Raw genomic sequence first — 17,670 nt, 5'->3', positions numbered from 1 at the left:
AAAATACTAGCAAATCAAATTCAACAACATATTTTTAAAAATCATTCATCATGACCGAGTGGGATTTATCCCAGAGATGGAAGAATGATTCAACACACATAAATCAATCAATGGGATACATCGTTTCAATATAATAGAGGACAAAAACCACATGATCAGTTCAATTGATGGTGAAAAAGCATTTGATAAAATTCAACAACCCTTTAGGGTAAAAACTCTCAAAAAATCAGGTATAGAAGGAACACACCTCAACACAATGAAAGCCATATATGACACACCCACAGCCAGTATCATTCTGAATGGGGGAGAATTGAAAGCCTTTCCTCTAAGGTCTGGAACAAGACAAGAATGCCCACTGTCATCACTATTATTCAGCGTAGTACTGGAAGTCCTAGCTAGAGCAATCAGACGAGAGAAAGAAATAAAGAACATCTAAATTGGAAAGAAAGAAGTCAAATTATCTTGTTTGCAAATTATATGATCTTATATTTGGAAAAACCTAAAGACTCCATGAAAAAAGCTATTAGAACTGATAAACTCAGTAAAGTTGCAGGACACAAAATCAAGATACAAAAAGCCGTAGAATTTCTATATGTCAATAGTGAATAATCCGAAAAAGAAATCAAGAAAGTAATACCATTTACAACAGCTACAAATAAAATAAAATACCTAAAAATAAACATAGTGAAAGAAGTTAAAGATCTCTACAATTAAAACTATAAAACACTGATGTAAGAAACTGAAGAGGACCAAAAAAATAAAATAAAAATAAAGATGTTCCACGTTCATGGGTTGGAAGAGTCAAGATTTTTTAAATGTCCACACTAGCCAAGGCAATCTACAAATTCAATGTAATCCCTATCAAAATACCAATAACATTCTTCACAGAAATAGAAAAAAAAATCCTAAAAGTTTATATGGAACCACGAAAGATCCAGAATAGCCAAAGCCATCCTGAGCAGAAAGAACACAACCGGAGGAATCACGTTACCTGGCTTCAAATTATACTACAGAGCTACAGTAACCAAAAAAGCATGGTACTAGCATAAAAACAGACACACAGACTAATGGAACAGAATAGAGAACACAGACGCAAATCCACACACCTACAGTGAACTCATTTCTGACAAAAGTAGCAAGAACGTACACTGGGGAAAGAAGAGTCTCTTCAATAAATGGTGTGGGAAAAGCAGCATATTCACGTGCAGAAGAATGAAACTAGACCCCTGTCTCTCACCATGTACAAAAGTTAAATTAGAATGAATTAAAGACTTAAATCTAAGACCTCAAACTATGAAACCCCTATAAGAAAACACTGGGGAAACTCTCTAGGACATTGGACTGGGCAAAGATTTCTTGAGTAATACCCCGCAAGCACATGCAGACAACCAAGGCAAAAATGGACAACTGAAATCACATCAAGTTAAAAAGCTCTGTGCAACAAAGGAAGCGATCAGTAAGTGAAGCAACAACCAACAGAACAAGGGTTCAATAACCAGAATATATAAAGAGCTCAAACAATTCAATAGGAAAAAATTAATAATCCTGTTTTTAAATGGGCAAAAGATCTGAACAGACGTTTCGCAAAAGAAGACATGCAAATGGCAAACAGGCATATTAAAAGGTGCTCACCATCACTGATCATCAGAGAAACACAAATCAAAACTACAATGAGATAGCATCTCACCCATGTTAAGATGGCTTTTATCCAAAAGGCAAGCAATAACAAATGACTGGCGAGGCTGTGGAGGAAAAGGAGCCCTTGCACACTGCTGGTAGGAATGCACATTAGTATAACCACTATGGGAAAACAGTTTGCAGGTTCCTTAAAATAGAGCTACCATATGAATCCAGCAATCCCACTGCTGGTATATGCCTAAAAGAAATCAGTGTATTGAAGAGATACCTGCACTCCCATGTTTACTGCAGCATTATTCATGACAGCCAAGATCTGGAAGCACCTAAGTGTCTGTATTAGTCCGTTTTCATGCTGCTGATAAAGACATACCTGAGACTGGATAATTTATAAAGAAAAAGAGGTTTAATAGACTCACAGTTCCACGTGGCTGGGGAGGGCTCACAATCATGGCAGAAGGCAAATGGCATGTCTTACACGGCAGCAGACAAGAGAGAATGAGAGAGCCAAGCAAAAGGGTTTCCTCTTATAAAACAGTATGGAAATTCCCCCCACACTGTTCTTGTGGTAGAATAACTGAAGGATGATTCAGTTATTCCCAAACGGAACCATATCAGCCAAACCATATCAGCATCTATCAATAAGTGAATGGATAAAGAAAGTGTGATGCATATGCACAAGGGAGTACTCTTCAGCCATAAGCAAGAATGAGATCCTGTCATTTGCAACAACTCAGGCAGCCGAAACAGGAGAGTTGCGGGAACCCAGGAGGCAGAGTTTTCAGTAAACTGAAATTGTGCCACTGTACTCCAGCCTGGGTGACAGAGTGAGACCCTGTTTCAGAAAAAAAAAAACAAGATGCAACAATGGAGACCCTGTCCTAACAAATCGCCTCATGACCTTCTGCTGCCACTGAAGCCAAGGAGTGTGAACACCCCAAAGTCCAGGAAAATGGCTAAAGAAGGATTACAGTGGCCAACCAAGCTTGTGTCACTGTGTTTCTCCCTTCCATGGGCTTATTTGATGTTGTTTGAGGAAGTTGTTCTTTGGGGCCCCCAAGGCAAAGCTACGTCCCAGGGACAGGAGAGGTGGGAAAAGGTAGCCTCTGTGGAGGGCCAGAGCCAGGGAGAGAGCCCTGGGCAGGAGGGAGACTCTCCAGTGAAGAAGCAGCATCCTTGTCCCTGGTACCTGAACTGATTTCATGCTACTTTCTGTGTTTATTTCTCCTTTGTCATTCCTAAACCTTGAACAATATTTTAAGTACCCTAATCTTGACTCAGTGGTATCTAGGGAAATTGAGGCAATGATCCGAGCTCAAACCTGGGCTGGGTCAGCCACCTAAAGCCAGCAGGGAGTGGCCATAGAGCCCCGCAGGCTTGAGAGAGCCAAGGGAAGCAGAATCCCGGAAGACAAATGAGACTTCAGAAGCCAATCTTGAGTCGTAAATGCCAACCCTGGAGAATTGAAATTTGATTTTATTACAAGTCAGTTCCTGTACAGATCATCTCTTAGCAGCTCAGATCTGCTCCCTGGCTTTTCCCTCTCATGAAGTCTCCCAAAGGCCACATCACTCAGAAGCTTTCTTCCATTCCCTTCTCCAAGGGTCAGGGCAAACAGGGAGTTTTCCATTAATGGGAAAATCTTCCCACCCTGTTTTATAGCCCAGCTCTGCTCTGCCCAAGAGCAAGCCTGCAGTCATCCAAACACAATTATAAATACTTTCATAAACAGATTCTTCTCCTCGAAGCTCTCTCACTGTGGAACTGGTTTATGCCAACAAGGTTATAGAGTCAGCCCCCATATGCATGGATTCTGTGTCCATAGATTCAACCAAGGATTGAAAAATATTTGGAAAAAAAAATGCATCTGTACTGAACATGTACAGACTTTTTTCCTTGTCATTATTCTGTAAACAATACAGTATAACAGTTATTTGCATAGCATTCACATTGTGTTAGGTATTCTAAGTAATCTAGAGATGATTTAAAGTACACAAGAGGATGTGTGATTTAAGGTACACAGGACGCTGCATGCAAACATGACACCGTTTTATATCAGGAACTTGAACATCTGTGGATTTTGATATCTGCGAGGGGTACTGAAGCCAATCCCCCCACATCCTGAGTGGTGACTATATATGGAATGTGAACAGAATTTTCCCACTGACTTCCATGAGGCAAGCAGAGCTGTGCTTCTCTCCAAGAAAGGAGGGTAGAGGAGCAGAGCCTGGGAGTGGGAAAAGAAGGGAAGGAGGCCAAACGGAGATCTCGTTACTCCAGGATGTGGTTTTAATTCCATCCTTCCCTCGAAGCCTCTGCCCCACCCTCTGTTTATTAAGGGGGCCAAATTAAATCGACAAGATGTAACTGCAACATGGAGACCCTGGCTCAGTCTCCAGAGACTGTGGGTTGTGGGGAGGAGTGGCAGGGGGGGGTGGGGGGGAACCAGAACAAACAACAAACCCAGGAGTAGAGAGAAGGAGAAGGGCAAACTATCGTTCATTCCTGAACCTTGAACAATATTTTAAGGTTTGAATGACTCAGCCCCTGCCTCCTCTCTGCAAGGAGGGGCTCCGCCCTGCTCCCATGGCTGCCATGCCACCTGAGTACGCTGGAAGGGCTCTCCGGCCCCCGGTGCCACCTCTTGGCCTACAGGGCCCCAGCCCTTCAGGAGTGATGAGACCTGGCCATCAACACGCTGTCACTCACGGCTGTGCGTGTCCTGTGCTGTCAGGCCATCTCTGTGCAATTCAGCCCCTCCCTTTCTAGCCAGTTTTCCACCTCCACACCTCATCCCTCCTTTTCCTCTTCAGCCTAATCCGGAATGCCCTTTGACCTGTCTGTTTGATGCTTTCCCTCTGTTAAGCTCCAGCTCAAGTATTTCCTCCTTCAGAGACAACTGGGACCCCCCAGGCAGCCCCCACTAACTCCCTGCCTGACCCACCCATGAAACCTTCAGCCTTTGCCTCTTACCTCCCTCCTCTCCCCCTCCCCACTTCAAAGCCACTCTCAGGCCGATGGCCCCTTCCCCATGCCATGGAAACTGCACACAGCACTTCATTTTTTTAAGCCCTCCTCCCATGATCTTGAATCTTCTCAAGAGTCTGCCCAGTGCCCTCGGGGCCCTTGCTTTTCCAACCGGACCACAAAGACCGCCATGACCTTTGGAGCCTGGTCCAGTTGTGCAAGCCTCCTGCCAACTGCTCCACAGTGCGCGCTGCCAGCCACGGCCATGCCCTCAGCTTGCATGATGTGGCCCCTCCTGCTTCTCCCTATATTCCTTTTCTGACTTCTCTTCAGTTAGCTCCTCAAATACGTTGTTCTCCAGAATTTTGTCCTAGACCCACTTCTCATGCCAATCCCTCCCAGGGTGACCTCAAATCCACCCCGTGTCCCCATCTCCTTCCAGATACAGAGGATGCCCCAGACCTCCACATCCATTTATTTATCTGCTGTGCCAGTGACCCTCCCCACAGAACCTCCAGCCCTCCATCCACCCATATTCCCTTTGTCCAGGCCTAGAGAGACAGCCTTCTACCAGCTTTTGCCCAGAGACCCTCACTCAGCCCCTCCCCCTGCCTACTGGCTGCCAGTCATATGGCTAGGGAATGTAAGGGGTATTATTTTATTGATGATCACTAGATGTCAGGCACTGCGCCAAAAGCTTTCTCATATGCCATGCCATTTAATCTTCCAGTGACCCTATAATTAGATATGATTACCCTTGAGACGGAGCAGGGACCCCTTTTTTAGGGACCTGCAGGCTCCCCAAGCATGGAAATAAAGGCAAATCTTGAATTCCTTCAAGAGAAACTTTAGGGACCTAGCTAGTCCTGAGATGTAAACAAATAACTTGATAAGCAAGAGGGTAATAGTAACTAAAAACAACAGCCCAGAAAGTTAGGGTCAGATGTTTGGTTCCCTATAGAAACTAAAGATATACCATCTTAACATACGTCCCTGAGTTGTTTTTCAAACATCTGGACCCCCACCAAACAGATCCAACAGCACACAGACCTCAGATAAGGGGGAAGCGGGGACCAAACTGACTACTGTTCTTAGTTCTAAATTTCTTCCTGAGTGGCCTGAAGGGATTCACACCCACGAGCCAGAGCTAACATTCTTCTCTGGCCCCTGATCCCAAATTTTTAAATAAAACTTCTCTTCCTTAACCAATTGCAAATCAGAAAACTTTGAATCTCTCTATGACCTATAAGCCCTGCCTCACGATAGCCAACCCTTTTAGAGCCAAAACCAAGTCTCCTTGTATTCACTCATGATTTCAGCTGTAACTTCTGCTTTCCTGAAATTTACCCCTGCCTTTAAAAACGCTTACCTACCAGCCATCTAGGAGGCCAGGATTTCAGCATGAGCATTTCCTTGCTGGGTGCCCTGAAAAGAAACACCTTCTTTTCTCCCACTGCAAAACCTCAGTGTGGATGTCTAGTTTTACTATACCAGGCAACTAGACCTAGTTGAGTTCTATAACACACTCACTTTTACTTATGAGGCAACAGAGGCTCAAAAAGCATAAGCAACCTTCCCAAGTCTTGGAGCCACCAGGGTCAGAGTCTAGTACACTTGGAGCCTGGGTCAGCCTGAGTCCCATGGCTCAATCCCAGTCATTTCCTGCTTAAGCCTGGTCATGCCAGTCCATTACCGCCTCGTCACTCTCCAAGCAAAATGCAAGCTCCTCAGGCTTGTGTGCAAGGTTCTCCCCAGACTGTCCCAGCCCACCCACTACCCCGCTCAGAAAGAACAGCCGTGCTTGCCTCCACCCACTGAGGTCTCTCCTGCCCCTGCAGCCTCCTCTCCTCTCTGTTCCTTCAGACCAGCCAATAGGTGCCTTCCTCCCTGGGAGGCCTCCCAGTCTCTTTGGAGTTCTCAGAATGCTCTGGCACTCACCACACTGCCTTGTAATCACTTGTTCCGTCTTTCAAGTGTCATTTTAGCTTTGCAGCTCCAAGGATCAACACAGGTCCCTGTGCATCAAGAAGAGCCTCAGGAAAAGCTGAAAGAAAGAGAGGATGAAAGAGAGGACAAGCACGTCAGCGAGATCTTCTCTAAGTGGGGTCCCCAAGCTAGTGGTGGCAGAAGATACCTCGACCCCACCTCCAACTCAGAGAATCAGACCCTCTGGGACTGGGGACTGAGGATTTGCATTTTAAATAAGCTCCCCAAGAGATTCTCATACACATGAAACTTCAGCATCTCTGGTCTAGACTGGTGCTCAGCCTGGTCCTTACTAGGCCAGCCAAATAGGATGGGATACTCAGCTGCTATCTGATTAGAGACAATGAGTACAGTATCCTCCAAACTTTTCTATATTAACATGCATAGAAAACAACACTTTTGAGGGCACTCTGGGGTAAACAGACAAAGCTGGTCAGCGCTATAGGTGAAAGGCTTGGGAACTCGTACACCCCGGGCTCCACCAAGATCAGTCAATACCTCTGCATACCTGGAACCCATTCCTAACACCCCACTTGGGAATCTCTAATTACTAAGAGCTACCAGGAAGCACTAGAAACCAGACACAGCTGCCTGGCACCCACGTGGGTGCTGGTGCTAATGAGCTTAGATGGAGCCCCAGTGAGGCCTCATGGTCAACCTGGACTGAAACAGGAATGTGGCCCTCCATAGTTTGACACCATTCACACAACAGGACACGAGCTTAGGGTCTTCTGGCCCTGGGAACCACACATAAAGGAAAGAAAATGTGGAAGCTCTGAGTACCACCTGCTAGACTTGAGACTGTCATATCCAAGACAACCCCTAGGGTCCATCCCTCAAACCTCACCCTGCATTCCCTCCCTGGAAGCAAGACAGGTAGCCAGAGGTGATCTGTGAGCAGGATGGTGAATTTTTCCCTGCCCAAGGAAGGCTGTTTTTAGTGACATGACAAAACCTTATTCAGTGACCTCCTTGATGGAATGAATGGAGACAGGGATTATAAGTCAACTAGGTTCTTGTATCTGCTGTGACCTCTAAAATCGCCCTCCAAAGAACTGCTATTTGCCAGTAGTGTAAATTCTCTATGGGCCCCACACCCATCAACTGACCTTTCTGGAAGGCCTGAAAATGGGGAAAATTTGCCTTCACAAAACATCAAGGAGGAATTGCAAGCTGAAAGGGTCCCTAAGTCACTGCATGTTTGGATAAGCTGGTGCTCTGAATGCTCCTGAGAGTTGCAGCTCCTTCTTGAGACAGATGCATCCTGGCCAGTAACAAAACAATTATGAAGATGTAGCAAGTTGCAAAAATGTCTTTATCATCAGAATTTAACCAGTTAGCAGAAGAATTTGTATTCTATGAAGCACCTGGGGGCTCTGAATAAAAGACCATTGCTGGTAGGGTCCCTGGTGCCTAGTAGTATAAAACATAAATTGGCATTCAACAGTTTATAAACCAGTGGCTGGCTGGTTGGCTGGCTGGCTGGCTGGACGGATGGATGGATGGATGGATGGATGGATGAATGGAGGGATATATAGATGCATGGATGGATGAATGGATGGCTGAATGAAGGGATGGATGGATGCATGGATGGATGGATGCATGGGTGTATGGATGATGGATGAATGCATGGGTACATTCATGCACAGATGGATGCATGGTGGATGGATGGATGCATCGATGCATGGATGATGGATGCATGGATGGATGGATACATGCATGCATGGATGGCCAGATGGATGTGTGCATGCATGCATGGACGAATGGATGCATACATGCATGGATGGTGGATGGATGGATATATGGATGCATGCATGGATGGATGGATAGCTATATGGATGCATGGATGGATGGTGGATGGATACATGGATGCATGGATGGATGAATGGATGGATGGATGGATGGGTATATATGGATGCATGGATGGATGGATGGATGGATATATGGATGCATGGATGGATGGATAGATGCATGCATATATGGATGCATGGATGGATGGATAGATGGATGCATGAATGCATGGCTAGATGGATGCATGAATGCATGCATGCATAGATGGAGGATGGATGGATGGATGAATATATGGATGCATGGATAGATTCATGGATGGATGCATGCATGAAAATGAAGTAGCTTCCCTTTTGGGGAGTTCCTTCCTTCAGCACCATCCCTAGAAGGGCTTTGTTTTTATTGGTGATTCCTGGCTCATAGTTCCTATTGCCCTTGTTATAATGTTGGGGCACTTTAGACCTCAGAAGCAGACCTCAGAAGACAGAATCAATCTTTCTGAGCTTTTCCTGCCCTGCTTTGACCTGCTCCTAGTTTTCCCCAAGGCAGGCCCTACCCTCCATCCCACCTTTCTGTCAGGGAGCTAGCCATAAATAAATTCCCGGACCTAGCTTATTGATTGTAGGTCATAAGACTTCCATTTCAGGAGGGGTCCTGCCCCATATCTTGGAGGAAGGAATGCTATACAGAGATCAAGAAGAAACAGGACAGGCAGGCCTTGCTGGGTTTACCAACTCAGCCTATTAGTAGTAGATCATACCCTTTGCCCAGTCACATTTCTGCACAGTTGTCAATCATGCCTATCCAATGAAGTCTCCACAAAAGGCCCAAGAGGATAGGGTCAGGGACGCTTCTGGACAGCTGGACACAGAGAGGTTTACAGTAAGGTGAACAAGACCTTATCCACTTTCCAGGAGGGTGACATACCCCAACTCCACAGGGATAGAAGCTTCTGCACTCAGGATCCTCCAAGGCCCTCCCTAGACCTTACCTTAATCTTGCTGTTTATTTGCATCCTTTAAACTAGGCTTTGTAATCAACAAGTAAATGTAAATAAATTTCCCTAGGCTCTGTGAGCTGCTGTAGCAAACTAATTGAACCCAAAGAGGGGGTTGTGAGAGACTCAGCTTGAAATAGGTAGGTCAGGAGTTCTAGAGGCCCAGAATTGCAACCAATGTCTGAAGTAGAAGCAGTCTTATGGGATGGAGCCCTCAACCTGTGGGGTCTTACACTGTCTCCTGGAAGGTAGGGTCAGAATTGAATTGGACGACACCCAACTGATGTCCACTGCAGAATTCATTGCTTGCCTGCTGTGGGGAGGAAACTCCACACATTTGGTCACAGACATCTGGTTGGTCATTGTGTTGTATGAGCTGAGGGAGAGCCACTTGCTTTTTCTACTCAACAGTATACACTCTTCTGGATGCACCTCCCCACCATTTTGACATAGACGCAGACTGTTTCAGCTGAATGGAGACCGGGCAATGTCAGCGGGTGTGGAGGGAAGAGGTGGACATAGGCAGCCTGCAGAAAACATGGAAAGCAGGACCCTGTTGCCAGACTACTCCAGCTCTGCATGCATCTATCTTCTTGCATTTGGGGTTTTGTTTTTTGTTTGTTTGTTTGTTTGTTTGTTCAGCTTCTAATGGAAATGCCACCGTCTTTTCCTTGCCACCTACCTCCCTCTGCTAGGGCCTCAAGGACTAATTAAGCCAGAAGGACCTTATAGATCATCTAGCCTGGCCAGAGGAAGCAATCTGGCCCTTAGATATGTTTTGTTTGGACTTTATAGCCATTTAAAACTTTGCATTACATGTTAACATGTAAAAATTGATCTCATATAAAAATACAGATTTGGGGGAGTTTAGAGGGAAGACGTGTCAATATTTCCCTGGCACTTTCTCTTGATAACAGTTAACTAGTACTGGAAATAGACTGGCCGGTCAGGCAGGGTATTCAGTCTCCGGTTTTCCACAACCCCGCCTTGCCCTGCTGTAGCACCCTGCTGCCTCATCATTTGAGAGTTTCTGTTTGGTTCTCAACATATATGAGCCCTTTGCACAAATCCAATCCTCCACTAACAGAGTGTGTGGCATAGAGTGGACCTTTCAAATACTATTGAATATATGAATGCATACGTGAATTCATTTATTAAAACTTCATTTTTTTCCAACTAACCTTGATGTTTGCCCCAGCTATGCTGTCTCAGATCTATCCTCCATGCCAACTCAAAGTACCCACCCCAGCAGCCCAGTCCTTTTCCTCCATGGACCAGAACTCACTTGCCTGTCTCTGTGCCCTGGGCCTTGAGATATGATGGCTGAGCTTGCAGCCCCAGTACTCCTATTATCTATTGTCATGTCCAAGTATGAGGATTTTTCTCATTTTTTGTTGCCCAGCCCCTTTCTCGCCTGCTTTGATCATTGTTGCTCAATTTTCTCCTCCCCCATCCTCAGTCTACGGGCTCTCCTGGAGAATGAATGCCCATTCTCTGCTTCCAGAAGTAAAGGGTGAGGAGAGAGGCATGTGGGCTTAAGCCAAGCACTAAAAACCCCAGAGAACCCTTTCCTTCTGACCAATGCCAGCACCTCATCCATTCAAGTCGTTGAAACAGAAGTCACTTGATCCTCCCCGGAAAGGGACTCCCCGGAAGCCGCTAGCAGCCATATTGGTGCCATGATGAGAATGCTGGTTTGAGGATGGAGCCAACCGATAAGGAGGAGCCAAGTGTGAGAAAGAGAAACTGGGTTCCTATTCAATCATTAGAGCCCTGGGTGTAGCCTCACCTGAAACTAACATAATTCCTAGGCCAAGAAATTCTCTTTTTTGCCTAAACCAAGTTAAAACAGGTTTTCTGTCATTTGCAACAGAAAAAGCTTCTGGAGACTGGGCACTTCCCCAAATATTCTCCTTTACAGAATGGCAAGTGTACTAGTCTGGGATCTGGGTTGAAAGTGATGTATGACCAGGACATACAGCAATCCTGGGGAGTAACAGTAACAGGCATGAATCTCCTTCCAGAAAAAGTGGGTAAGATTCAGCTGGTAATGACATTCTCTGTAAGCCATTTTAATGAGCTTATTGCAGTTAAAGGGTAACCAGGGGAGGAATTTTAAAAATGTTTTTCCAATATAAAAAATAGTACTCATTTTCATAAACTGGAAAACACTGAAATTTATAAATGTTAAAAATCACCTACATTAGGGTGGGTGTGGTGGCTCACACCTATAATTCAGTACTTTGGGAGGCAGGAGAATCACTTGAGGTCAGGTGTTCAAGACCAGCTTGGGCAACATAGCAAGACCTCATCTCTAAAAAGTAAAAATAGAGGCCGGCCACGGTGGCTAACCCCTGTAATCCCAACACTTTGGGAGGCCGAGGCGGGCAGATCAGCTGAGGGCAAGAGGAGATCGACACCAGCCTGACCAACATGGAGAAACCCCACCTCTACTAAAAATACAAAATTAGCCAGGCGTGGTGGCGCGTGCCTGTATTCCCAGCTACGCAGGAGGCTGAGGCGGGAGAGGCACATGAACCCAGGAGGTTGCGGTGAGCCGAGATTGCGCCGTTGCATGCCAGCCTGGGCAACAAGAGCAAAACTCCATCTCAAAAAAAAAAAAGTAAAATAAAATAAACAAATAAATAAAATCATCCACGAGCCTACAAATCAAAGTACTGAAATCATTTGTTAGCCGTTTTTATGTGTTTCCTTCATCTTTTTTCTCTTTGTATAATTTTTAGCTTGGGAATTGTTTTTAAAATTCTGATCCTGGCCTCTTCTCTCAACCTGTGATGCCTGATGAGGAGGCCTGTTTTCTGAGGCCAGCTTTGCCAAGCGGTGGGAGAAAAAGCTTCAACAGTAACCCACACGTGCAGTGGGGGCCTGAAACAAGCCTCACAGTGGCTGGCATGGGAGAAAGAACTTCACAGGTGCCCATCACTCCCGTCAAGATTGGAACCTCTATTCTCTTTCCTTAAGCAGGTAAATGCAGCAGGAAACCCTCCCGCCTCACTCCTCTGTGCCTAATAGAATACACTGGAGTGTGACATCATTGGGCAAGGTTTTATTGGAGAACAGGGTCACTGCAGGAGGTGTGGCTCGACCTCCTGCCCACTCCCCACTTCCTCATTCACTTCCTGAGTTCAGGCCGGGAGGCCCCTCATATGTTTCTTGTCTGCATGTGGTTTACATACATGAGCAGCACCCTAGCCACACCCTAGCCACACCCTATGGGAACACCCACCATTCTCTACACCTCATTCACCCAGGCCAGCAGGTGTTCCCCAGCTGACTGCAAAGAAGAGGGACAGTCCGGGTCTGCATGTGCCTTCCAAGGTTTAGATTTAGAGTAGACGGTGGGGCCACACCTTAGCCTTGGATCTAAGCCAAAACTTCAATTTTAGCTTTTATCAGAAAATCTACTATTAGGGGTTGTAGGTAGATCATATGGCCCCTTTTCCTGGGACAGTCCCAGCTTATGCCTGCTCTCCTGGCATAATTATTAATAGCATACCCTTCCACACTCAAAGGTGTCCCAACTTGGACGATAAATTACAGGATGTGTATGCAGATTAAGAAAATAAGCAGTTACCTTCTCCGTGACTGGTGGGGGAGAAAAGTGGGTGAAATAATTTGGATCTCCCAGCTCCTTCCCGACGGTCCAAGTGCCGGGCCTGCCAATCCCCAGTTTTAGCAAAACCTGCTGTAACCATAGGAGGTTCCAAGCAAAGACAGAACAGTCCCGTGTGGAGGCATCTCAGGGAGGGAAGATGCTGCTCTGTGATGTCCACACCCAGCTGCCCATGGGCACCCGCACACGTCAGGCCTCCCACACTTTCTCACCTCACCTGCCACTCCAGATTTGCCCCCAGTGCCCCCACCTTCGGCCTTCAGTCCCCCGTTCATCGTTCAACCACACTGAACCCTCACACGTTCCTTGATTACACCCTTCTTGATTACAACTCAGCCTCTGGGTTGCTGCCTCCAGCCACCTGTCAGCCAGCTTTCCTGCCAGCTCCAGCCAGGACCTTCCAGCCCTGGGCTGCAGCTACCACGGTGATTTCCTCTAGGGCTGCCTGCTCAGCCTCTTGATGGAGACCTGGACACTGGACAAGACTGTAACCCCCACAGTTCTCTTAAAAGTTTACCTCGGCCCTCTCTAAAGTGCTGCCCCATCTTTAATATTTCCCATCAGCTCCTTCCTCTTAACCACCAGAGCTCTGTATGTTATTCATGTCCTCCTTCACTCACTCATTCCTTTCATGCTAATCAGGGGCCTGTCAGGCTCCCAGCTGGAGAGTGCAAGTCTCCCTCTCCTGTCATGCTGCTTTCCTTCCCACCTTTCCTTCCTACCACTCTGTGTTCCTTTCTAACCTACATTTGCCCATTTACCTCCTCCCATTTACTCCTCAACACTACAGTCTTCTGCCCTCATCAATATACTAAAACCACACTGCTGTGTTCACCAGGGACCTCCCAGCTGCCAAAACCAGGAACTGTCCCGGGTTCTTGACTTTGACACTGCTCCCCCGACTCCCGCTCTTCCTTTCCCTTTCTGACTTCTCCCTTATCCCACCTCCGCCCACCCGGGAGCTCCCACAAGTCTTGCAAGTGTATTGAACAATCCCTGCCATCATCATTTTCCAGTCTGGCTTCTAACCTATACCTTGCAGAAGGTGGCAGACCCCCTCTGACCCTTGGGGTTGATGCACAAAGCTCCTCAGAGGTCTTCTTGCCAGGTTCCTGAGACTGTAAGACAGCAGCTGGGTTTTTTGGGGGGTTTTTGTTTGTTTGTTTTTTGTTTTGTTGAGACGGAGTCTTACTCTGTCACCCAGGCTGGAGTGCAGCAGAGCAATCTCGGCTCACTCCAACCTCTGCCTCCCGGGTTCAAGCACTTCTCCTGCCTCAGCCTCCCGAGTAGCTAGGGTTACCTGTGCCCACCACCATGCCCAGGTAAATTTTTTGTGTTTTTAGTAGAGACAGACTTTCACCATGTTGATCAGGCTGGTCTCGAACTCCTCACCTCAAGTGATCCGCCAGCCTCAGCCTTCCAAAGTGCTGGGATTACAGGCATAAGCCACCACGTCCAGCCAAGAACAACTTTTTTTACTCCTCCAAGAAGACACTGATGAGTCGTTATGGCCAGGAATTGCAAAGGTAAATACAGTGTAGCTCATCACATGAGCACTTCACTTACATGAATTCAAATCTTTGAACTCAGAAAGAGGGGAAAGGGTCAGTTTCAATAGGGTGAGCAGTTATGCTCACCTCTGACCCAGCAAGTGTTTGCCCTAGAGTGAGTCTGTGAACCCAGAGACCTGAAGTGCCTCTTACAGTGTGGGCATCTTGCTGAGCTGAGCTTTGTCCTGATGTTTAAAAATCAACATTTTCCCGGCCAGGCGTGGTGTCTCATGCCTGTAATCCCAGCACTTTGGGAGGCTGAGGTGGGTGGATCACCTGAGGTTAGGAGTCTGAGACCAGCCTGGCCAATACGGCAAAACCCCTTCTCTACTAAAAATAAAAAAATAAAAAATTTAAAAAAAAAAAATTAGCCAGGTGTGGTGGCAAGTGCCTGTAATCCCAGCTACTTGGGAGGCTGAGGCAGGAGAATTACTTGAACCCAGAAGGTGGACATTGCAGTAAGCAGAGATTATACCACTGCCCTCCAGTCTGGGCGACAGAGAGAGTCTCTGTCTCAAAAAAATAAAAAATAGTGCCGGGCGCGGTGGCTCAAGCCTGTAATCCCCGCACTTTGGGAGGCCGAGGCGGGTGGATCACGAGGTCAAGAGATCAAGACCAACCTGGTCAACATGGTGAAACCCCGTCTCTACTAAAAATACAAAAAATTAGCTGGGCATGGTGGTGCATGCCTGTAATCCCAGCTACTCGGGAGGCTGAGGCAGGAGATTTGCCTGAACCCAGGAGGCGGAGGTTGTGGTGAGCCGAGATCGTGCCATTGCACTCCAGCCTGGGTAACAAGAGCGAAACTCCATCTCAAGGAAAAAAAAATAAAAAATAAAAAATAAAAAAAATAAAATAAAAAATAATAATAACAAAAATAAAAATCAACATTGTTCAGAATGGCACCTAAGATATGCCACTTATCTCGTCTATTGCTCAGCTGCACCACTTGGGAGGGGAAGTGGCCGTGTTGGGCCAGTCATAGAGGTGCCATGTTGTCCTATTATCACTTCCTACGGGAGTTCAACCCTTTGTGTGGACTTCAGAACCAACCCTTGTAAGCTCAGGAGAAAAGGGAAACCTAATAATGCAGTGCTGATTGGACAATCACAAGCTGTTCCTACAGGGAGGAGTGAGGAGGAGAAGGGCCAGGCTGCTTGCACTAGCTGCAGATTCTCCACCTGGAGACACAAAACCCGGGACATGGAGCAGGTTTCCCCAGGCTGCCCTTTCAGGGGCATTTGTACTTCTGTGACCCAGAGCCCCAAGGGCATCCCTTCCCCAGTCATCACCACATTCCCTGAGCAGAACTTGTACTGGTCATTGGGACCCACCTTGTTCCAGGATTCTGGGTTGTTCTTTCTGTCCCCACTGACATCTGGATTGAACAATGCCAGACGCAAGGCATGCAGTGCTGCTGCAGTACCTCCAGCTCCAACAGATACAAAGACAGGCTCAGGCTCCTGTGCTTCCTGGCCAAGGATCTTGATATGCTTCGGCTATGCCCCACCCAAATCTCAAACTGAATTGTATCTGCCAGAATTCCCACATGTTGTGGAGGGACCCAGGGGGAGGTAACTGAATCATGGGGCTGGTGTTTCCCATGCTATTCTTGTGAGAGTGAATAAGTCTCATGAGATCTGATGGGTTTATCAGGGATTTCCGCTTTTGCTTCTTCCTCATTTCTCTCTTGCCGCCACCAGATAAGAAGTGCCTTTCTCCTCCCACCATGATTCTGAGGCCTCCCCAGCCCTGTGGAACTGCAAGTCCAACTAAACCTCTTTTTGTGTCCAGTTTTGGGTATGTCTTTGTCAGCAGCATGAAAACAAACTAACACAAATCTGGAGGAGCATGTTTGTGGCAGAGGCCTTGGATCTGGAAGGAAAGAAGAACAAATCTGCCAGTTTCAGGACTAAGTAGCCTAATGCAGCTTTTGATTTTTGGAAGAGTCCAGGCATGATGACTCACACCCGTAATGCCAGCACTTTGGAAGGCTGGGGCAGGAGGATTGCTTGAGCCCAGGAGTTCGAGACCAGTCTGGGCAAGACAGTGCGACCCTATCTCTATAAAAAATAAAAAATAAACTAACCAGGTGTGGTAATACACACCTGAAGTCCCAGCTACTTGGGAGGCTAAGGTGGGAGGATTGCTTGAGCCCAGGAGACAAAGGCTGCAGTGAGATGTAATCATGCCACTGTACTCCAGCCCGGACAATAGACCAAGACCTCATCTCTTAAAAAAATAAAATAAAATTTCTGGAGAAGGCTGGGCACAATGGCTAACACCTGTAATCCCAGCACTTCAGGAGGCCAAGGCAGGTGTATCAATTCAGTTCAGAAGTTCAAGACCAGCCTGACCAACATGGTGAAATCCTGTCTCTACTAAAATAGAAAAATTAGCTGGTCATGGTAATGATCTGCCTGCCATGGCCTCCCATAGTGCTGAGATTACAGGTGTGAGCCACTTCGCCCGGCCCCTGTTCATTTTTCAATTTGATTATCTTTTAGTTGTTGAGTTGCAGGAGTTCTTTAAATTCTTTCGATACTAAGCCCTTATCAGAGATACGATTTGAAAATATTTTTCTGCCATTCTGCGGGTTATCTTTTCACGTTCTTGATAATATCGCTTGATGCATCAAAGTCTTAGCTTTTGATGAAGTCCCTCGTATTCATTTGTTCTTCCCACTGCTTGTGCTTCTGGCATCGTATCTAAGAATCCATCACCAAATCTACTTACAGATCTTTTTTTTTTTTTTTTTTTTTTGAGACGGAGTTTCACTCTTGTTACCCAGGCTGGAGTGCAATAGTGCAATGGCGCGATCTCGGCTCACCGCAACCTCCACCTCCTAGGCTCAGGCAATTCTCCTGCCTCAGCCTCCTAAGTAACTGGGATTACAGGCACGCACCACCACGCCCAGCTAGTTTTTTCTATTTTTAGTAGAGACGGGGTTTCACCATGTTGACCAGGATGGTCTCGATCTCTCGACCTCGTGATCCACCCGCCTCGGCCTCCCAAAGTGCTGGGATTACAGGCTTGAGCCACCGCGCCTGGCCTACTTACAGATCTTACACAACTTTCATGAGATCTAGCCTTAGGTAGTTTAAGATTTTTGT

The 17,670-nt window shown here is 46.5% G+C and overlaps 1 long non-coding RNA gene across 4 annotated transcripts in view; it reads right to left on the bottom strand.

Moving 5' to 3' along the window:
* The window catches only part of LOC120364682 (uncharacterized), a 159,696-nt gene that overhangs the window by 58,512 nt on the left and 83,514 nt on the right, over positions 1 to 17,670 (bottom strand). For all 4 annotated transcript variants that reach the window (XR_005579847.2, XR_012518046.1, XR_012518045.1 and 1 more), the window contains exon 2: positions 6,541 to 6,646. This is a non-coding gene — a long non-coding RNA (uncharacterized LOC120364682). The remainder of the gene's footprint in view (positions 1 to 6,540; positions 6,647 to 17,670) is intronic.

The sequence above is a fragment of the Saimiri boliviensis genome, chromosome 6, assembly GCF_048565385.1.
Source record: "Saimiri boliviensis isolate mSaiBol1 chromosome 6, mSaiBol1.pri, whole genome shotgun sequence".
Taxonomy (NCBI): Eukaryota; Metazoa; Chordata; class Mammalia; order Primates; family Cebidae; genus Saimiri; species Saimiri boliviensis.
Note: the sequence above shows the minus strand (reverse complement) of the source record. Positions and strands in the feature narration are given on the sequence as shown.